We start from the raw sequence: 8,645 nt of genomic DNA on the forward strand, positions 1-8,645 counted from the left end.
GGAGGGGGGGTACGACCCTGCAAAGATCAGTTACTTCAAGCCTCATGTCCTTTTTTACCACCCAGCGTCAGAGTCAGTCCTTCAGGGTTGAAGTAGAACTCCAACCAAGGACTATTTTGTAAAAGTTTGGGCAGAATAGAAAAAACAAACTTAGTAATTTTCGGTAAATGATCAGTTTGACATTAAAACTCAGCTCTAGCTATATACATAGAGAAAGGAAGAGTCAGGTTATCGGTCAGGTCTCTATCGCTGCCTGTGTCTTTGGTGAAGAGATTTCTCCTTAATATTGTGCCCCCATCTATGGCACAGGACACCATTGGAAGTCTTTTGAGCAGAGACCCCAGACACAATACAAATATGTTTTCTTCAGTAGAGTGGATAAGCTCTAGACAAATCTCAGCACACCTGGGCAACTGACCAATAACCCTGTGCGGCCCTATTCATCTACTGATTTGATGCAATAAGCTGCATCACCACTAGAGGTCGCCTGTGTATTATGTATATGTACAGGACAGGTGTAATTGTGTAGTTATAAACCTTGTAATGGTTCCTCCACCTCCTCCTCCTATCTATTATACCCAAACACAGAGCTCAGATGCAGCATGGACCCACTTTACACTGGCCGCCTCTCCTGTGTATTATGTATGTGTACAGGACAGGTGTAATTGTGTAGTTATAAACCTTGTAATGGTTCCTCCACCTCCTCCTATCTATTATACCCAAACACAGAGCTCAGATACAGCATGGACCCGCTTTACACTGGCCACCTCTCCTGTGTATTATGTATGTGTACAGGACAGGTGTAATTGTGTAGTTATAAACCTTGTACAGGTTCCTCCACCTCCTCCTCCTATCTATTATACCCAAACACAGAGCTCAGATACAGCATGGACCCGCTTTACACTGGCCACCTCTCCTGTGTATTATGTATGTGTACAGGACAGGTGTAATTGTGTAGTTATAAACCTTGTAATGGTTCCTCCACCTCCTATCCAAAATCACTCCCGGGATGGTTTACAATCCTAATACAAATGAGTAAACTAAACATGAGATTGTAGTCCATCCCGGGAGCGAGCTTGGAGCGGTGACTACTCTACAACACACACAGGGACCACCACGGGGAACAGACGTAGCCCCCCTCCAGAAGGAAGGACAGTGTCAGAGATGATTGGAGGATGTACAGCCGAGTGATACACAAATAAGATACATTGTTGTTCATAGTTGAGGTACTTGGATGTATTTTTAAGATTTAACTCCGGAGTTTAGTGTCACTGTAAATGTATCTGAATTAGGAATCATGTCTTTCCATTATCTGACCACTAGATGGCACACAGGACAAAAGGTTGGTCCACTGTAGTTGTGGTTTAGCTCATAGGAAGAAGTTTATGATTAAAGAAGCTGGTAACCTTACATAATATCAGGAGGTTGATGCTTCTTTGATTGAAAGAACTGAAAGAATGTTGCAAATGTCTTCACAGTATCTGAGAAAACTAACAAAAGGATGGGAAGGAGTTGTTTCAGTGCAGACTGACCAATGGCTGATATGTTGTCCAGAAGTCTCAGTAGCAGAACATTTTTAGATTGGCTTTATTTTCTGCTATAGAGCTTAATCCCTACAGAACATTGGGGAAACTATAAAGTTTTATCTTTGTTATGCATTTTGTATCAAGTGTTTTTTTCACATATTAATGTTTGTGACTCATTCCGAAGGTTTTGTGACATTTTAAATCATTTTCCAACTGCGCAGTAATTGCGTTCAACATTTGCAGCATTAAATTATCCCGGAACTGTCACATATTCTAGAAGTGCTCCTGAGCACTTTGTAAAGTATCACAAAGATAATTTGTTTATTAACCGGAGTTCTGCTTTAAAAACAAGAACTGTGTAACTCCACCTGAAGCCAAACAGACAGGAAGGGACGGCGTTCATAAAATGGTTTTCTGGCAGCGAGGCAGTCGATGACATGGGCGGAATGATTTGTGATTAATTCTACTTTTATCATGCAGGTACGGTATCATCAGCGTTATTAGCACTCAATGCACATTACATTATGTTTTACATTCTTCCATTAACCTCTCACCCTGCTAGAAGACTATTCCTGCGCATCCATCCTCCATTCCTGGCCTTGTCTCTCTCTGTGTTAAAGGGGAACTCTGATTTAAACACAAACCCTTTCCTATCATTTCTAATGGTAGAGCTGCTGAGATAAAAAACTAGAACCTAATGACAAATTTGTATCTGTTTTGTGATCTCCTAAACCAGAGGACAAAAATAATGTGTTCTCTGCCCACCCAACATTAACATTATTGAATTCACAGGAGCAGACTTTGTCCCCAACTGTAAAGGAGCGACTTGACAAAGCTCTTTGTTTTTTTTAAATCCTATATATGGGGCTATTTGGGATAGCCTTGTTGCATGGCACTCACTGATTTACCTATTTTGTGCATATACTGTATATTACAGGGACGTGCGGTCAGGGGAGGCAGAGCCTCACCTAGAATTATGGAGGAAAAAGCTGTCAGCTTCATATCTGAAGGTAACAGCTTTTTCTCCATTCAGATCGCCATCTAACAGGTTACACAGCAGGAGGGAAATACTTCCCGCTGTGTAACCTGTGCGGTGCGGAGCAAGTGAGGGACAGAGAGGCTCCTCCCTTTACACTAGCTTGGGGACGGATTGGGGGTGGGGCTTCAACAGCAAGGGCGGAGCTTTGGCCAGCAGGGGCTGGGGAATGACTCACCCCGAGCAAGAGGTACCGCAAGTCACTGATATATTATATTATATATATATATATATATAATCTAAATCGTCCGTGTATGTAAAAGCGATAGGGACCTTAGATTGTAAGCCCCTTGAGTGCAGGAACTGATGTGAATGTGCTGTATGTAAAGCATCTGTGTAATTGTCAGCACAATATAAATACCTGTAATAAATATAAATATATATACTGTCTATATACTATATACTATATACTATATAAAACTGTCATAGTGACCACATAACCAGAAGGGGTTTTTTTTTCCTTTGAAATGGTTGTTTTATTCTCTGAAGCTGCATTTGTGGTTATTGCATGCAGCAAGTTTACATACAGACTATTCTTGATAGTACAAAGGAAACGCTGAAAGGTAAAGTTTTCATAAAAATCTTTCTTTTCCCCCCCAGCAGACACTTCTTCCTTCTATTAGCGTCTGTCATGCATTATGACTGTGTTATCCTGAGGACTGAGACTCCTATTTTCTGACCCTACCATCATTTCTCTACACTGTGTATTCTGTTCCTCTGACACATATTCCATTGTATACGAATCCCTCCTTCTCTCTTCTTCCACTTTCTAACTTTAAATGAAGACCACTCTGCAGACAACAATGGCAACTTATTATTAAAAATGATTCTAAACTCCGGAGTTAAATCCTAAAAATACATTCAAGTCCCTGAACTCTGAACAAGAATGTATCCTATTTGTGTATCACTCGGCTGTAGATCCTCCAATCATCTCTGAATTGGTGCTGACACTGTCCTTCCTTCTGGAGGGGGGCTACTTTTGTTCCCCATGGTCCCTGTGTGTGTTGTAAAGTAGTCACCGCTCCAAGCTCACTCTCGGGATGGACTACAATCTCATGTTTAGTTTACTCATTTGTATTGGAATTGTAGTCTATCCCAGGAGCGAGCTTGGAGCGGTGACTACTTTACAACACACACAGGGACCATGGGGAACACAAGTATCCCCCCTCCAGAAGGAAGGACAGTGTCAGCACCAATTCAGAGATGATTGGAGGATCTACAGCCGAATGATGCACAAATAAGATACATTGTTGTTGATAGTTGAAGATATATATAGACAGGTCCTCTTTATTACCATCAATAGAATAATTGCTTTATATCTTCCTGCACTGCGTCTGGCATCACAACCAAATGTGTCAGCAATTTATAAAAGTCTGAAAGGAAAAGCTGAGACGTGGGGCTTCAGGAAAATGATGATGAAAACTAGACAGAGGTTTTTTTTTTGTTTTTGGGAAACGCGGCAAAAATAACTGTTGGAATCATCAGGATTTGACCTTTATAAATAGGCCCCATATAATAGACAGGAAGAAGCGGCCTCATTGTTATTCCGCTCACATATGTATAAGTGTATATAGAAATGCTAAGCATTTCTTTTGCTGTTGCATTAATTGGCTATTTCCTGGCAGCTAATTTACTATCAGCTTGTTAGCTGCTTGGAAGTGGCCTGTGTACGTGGATTTATGGCCGAGGTAATATTGTCTGCAGCCGCACATTATACAGAAGCTTCCCAGTAGTGTTTTCATAAATCCGCACCTTCCAGACACCGCGCTCACCTTCCGAAATCCATGCGTTGACTTCTGTGCTCTTATCGGCCCCTCTCTGCTTTATATGATCCGTCGCAGGCACTTTACCTGCTTTTACGCATTGCTTCATTGTATGCAAATGTGCCCGTAAATGAGGGATACCAGAGGCGGCCTGCTGACCATGCGGATGTATTATAGTACATCTATCCTGTAGGATGCTTTGTACTCTGTAAGGTCCGGTTCACACCTGGGCGTTTTGTAGCGCGTTCCTACGCTCTGCAAAACGCTCAAACACCAAAATCCCATTATTTCCTATGGGTATGGTTCACACCTGGGCGTATTACAGGTCGTATGAACGCGCTACAAAACGCCCTACGCCCAAAGAAGTACAGGAGCTTCTTTGGGGTGTTTTTGTCGCGCGTTTCCATTGGGATACAGCCAAGTAGCCCTCGAAAATGCGTTTTTTTACCGCGAATCGCGCGACACGAAAGGACAAACGCGCATATTCGATACGCCTAGGTGTGAACCCAGCCTAAAGCAGGGGTAGGCAACCTCTGCATTCCAGCTGTGCTGAAACTAGAAATCCCATCATGTCTGTGGTGGTCACGCCTGTGACTGTCAGAGACTTGCAGTGACCCATGGGATTTGTAGTTCCACAATAGCTGGAGCGCTGAGGTTGCCTAGCCTTGGTTGTAGAGCTTCAGTGTAAACTACATGTAAACTTTACCTGAATGACATTTAATTTGGTAAAGCACTGTGCATCATAAACAATTGCCATTTAAAAAAAAAGTAAAATACTGTTTTCACTTTTTTCATCTTTGATCTCCTGCTGCCTCCTTCAGCCACTGTCTGTCTACATGCACTCGTTCCAGTGCGGGATGCACAGCATTGCTCTGCTGCTTACTGATAGTGACGACTGTGGACCATACCTGAGCAATGTGCACAATGCATGCCAGTGCAATCTCTATCAGGGGCACATGTAACAGTGTGACAACCCAGGAGCACAATTTGGAGACAGAGACTGAGCGTTGTCACCCTATATAACAAAAAGTGCCTGAACGAGGACCTTTGTGACAGGATCACCAGGGATTATATTAATGAAATTTGCAGATTTAATAATATCCCAATTTATTTTTTGAAATGACAATCATATGTTAAACATTCTATGACATTATAGTGATCGGCTTAATTTCACAACGACTGATTGCCATGTGATACCTTACCGTAATATTCTGGGGAAAATGAGGCAAGAAAACTCCATTAGTAACCATCATTTCTGCTGTATTTGTGTGTTTCTGTCTTATTATGGCTCATGCACACGGCCGTAGAAAACAGACCGCACAGAATTTTACGTGTCTAAAATCTGTGCGCACCTTTATGGATCTATCAGCATGTAAACACGTTACATGATCTGTATATCATGTTACATGATCTGTATATCATTACATTGTGTGCATGAGCTATTAGTGTGCCAGTCTGATACCCCAACTACGTCCATAGGTAGAGTCACCTGCACAGAGCTCCAACCTGCATCAACCCAAGTGTGACACAATTCCCCATAGACTATTAAGAGGGGGCACCTATTACTGGAGGGATGCAAGAATCACCTTCCAGCACTGTCCTGGGTACATGATCTGTATATCATTACATTGTGTGCATGAGCTATTAGTGTGCCAGTTTGATACCCCAGCTACGTCCATAGGTAGAGTCACCTGCACAGAGCTCCAACCTGCATCAACCCAAGTCACCTGCGTCACCTGCACAGAGCTCCAACCTGCATCATCCCAAGTGTGACACAATTCCCCATAGACTATTAAGAGGGGGCACCTATTACTGGAGGGATGCAAGAATCACCTTCCAGCACTGTCCTGGGTACATGATCTGTATATCATTACATTGTGTGCATGAGCTATTAGTGTGCCAGTCTGATACCCCAACTACGTCCATAGGTAGAGTCACCAGCACAGAGCTCCAACCTGCATCAACCCAAGTGTGACACAATTCCCCATAGACTATTGGGAGAGGACACTTTGTATTGGAGGGATTATTATTATTATTATTATTATTATTCAGCAATTATAAAGGGCCAACAGTTTGTGCAGTGCTTTACAAAACAAAGGCAGACAGTACAATTACAATACAATTTAAGAGAAAAGGCTTAGGAGGGCCTTAATCATAAGAGCTTACAATTTTAAAGGTGGAAGGTGAAGGCAGCTGGGATCTTTACGCAATCACCTGCACTCCATACAGCGTTGCGACCTGTGAAGATGGTGGTGCTCGCAGTGAGATGCCCCGGTTGGTGCTGTGCAAAGCTTCAGACAAAAGACAGGTTGATTACCAGGTATGATAGATCATGTCTGTATGTGTATTGTAGTAGTCATTCTCACATGGCTGTGGGTGATTTCTCTGTATTGTGTAGACCTCCTTCATACATATAAAACAGTAAGCAAGCACTATCCTCCTATTCGGTGCAATGCTGTGAACGGTGTTGCATGCCGTCTCCTTCCTCATATTAATACTGAAGAGTATTCCATTCCTTGGGATCCCTTTTCTCTGTGACCAATAGGTGGCGGTACAACTCCTTTCAATGTGATGGTTATTTACTAAGACAAAAGCTCTGTCACCTAACTATTATCCTTTATTTGTGATCGTGATGTATTCTGCTACACTGTACAAAAAGCGAAAACAGGAAAGCGTATACTATATCGATATTTCCAGAGTTTACAATCTTACCTCCGCTCTGCAGGCATCATATTAGACATTCCTTTTTAGTGTGACAATGAATGATATTTACATTCCATTGTAGGTGCTTTGCGATGGTTTACTGACACTTCTGTGTGATATTTAGGGGGTGTTGGGTCTCCTTGGATTTAAACCCAGAGCTGTAATGTAAGACTTCATTAAACAAGACTTATAAATAGAGAGCATCATGTTTCTGTTTCCATTGGAGTTCCGTAAGAGAACCATAATAAGGCCCCCGTTATGACTTGCCAGCATGGAGAAGGAAAGCTCAGCACTTACCAGCGTCATTATAAAACAAACACGATCTCTGCAGAATTCAGATTTATTTCACACACATTACAAGAAAGTCGCTGAATTATGTTCATTCTTTTTAGAAGTATTTCTCAGTTACTATTGCAGCTGGCATGTAGGCTCATTGTGCAGCCAGACAGCGCCGAACCGTCTGCTAGTCACATGGTCAGCGGTGACTATACATGTACACGCCTATAACATGACAACTATAACACATTTGTAATAAATAACACAGGTTCAGCCAATATTGTAACAGTTGCCCAAATGTACTTTTACATTTTAGATACCTGATGTTCCATATTTTGGTGATTGTAGTTAACATGCAGATTTGTAGATATTACACTCCATGATTCTGCTGAACAAGTGCTGAGATAAAGTTAATTGTCAACTCAGGGAAAATGTTGTTTTCATTCATTCTAAACAGACTGATAGGCTTGAGGTGAAATAAAGGAGCAGCAGAGCAAAATCACTGTGCTTCTTACTCAGCCACCCCCTCTGCAGAGATTTCCCTGCTTTTGGACAAAAAAACAGCTCACTGAAACTGATCCCCACTGGGGCAGTTATACCTTTACACACACACAGAAGCCACCAAGTGCTGTAGCAAAAACACCATTCACAGCAATGTCTGTAACGCCCAGACAGGAGTGTAACACAGTTTTAAACTCTGGTAACCTTTCACAGAGGCAAATGTTCTTTTATTTCTAATGAGAGCATTCAGACATTCAGCTTAATGGAGATTTTCTTTCTGGGTAAATTTGTTTTTATTGGTTTAAAAAAAGAGGTAAAATAATAGTAAAAGAAACGTTTCTCAAAGGCAATAATACAGAGCGTAAAAGAACAATATAATAATTGTGTTACAAGGTTGTCCAAGTGCAGTATGACAGAGGTAATAACAGTAACCATAGGAATCACGATCACCCTGACTGCCATAAGATGAAGAATGCAACTGGGTGACTAAGAGCGACTTCCATGGTAAGAACCAGAAGATAATGGACAACGTTCAACAATGAATTATGGGTTCTGCTCATATCCGGCATTATATCTGAACGTTCCAACTGTACTAAAAAGGAGCAACATCACCAATCGTACAAGTCTAAGTGTTGAAGAGAAAGAAATGTTAACATTCAAAAAGAGAAGTAAGAGCGAGAAAGGGAAGAACAAGAAAGAACTGTTGAAGAAGGAAGAGGAGGGAAGGGTTGAGAGGAACAGCATGGGTCTGAGTAGGACCTGGCCTGAGGAGAAGGGAGGGTGGAGAACCCAATTGAGATGTCAGATTCGGGTATTGATGACAGTAAAAAGAAAACAAAA

This window comes from Nanorana parkeri, unplaced genomic scaffold, assembly GCF_000935625.1.
Source record: "Nanorana parkeri isolate BGI_ZX_2015 unplaced genomic scaffold, ASM93562v1 scaffold992, whole genome shotgun sequence".
In the NCBI taxonomy this organism is placed as follows: domain Eukaryota; kingdom Metazoa; phylum Chordata; class Amphibia; order Anura; family Dicroglossidae; genus Nanorana; species Nanorana parkeri.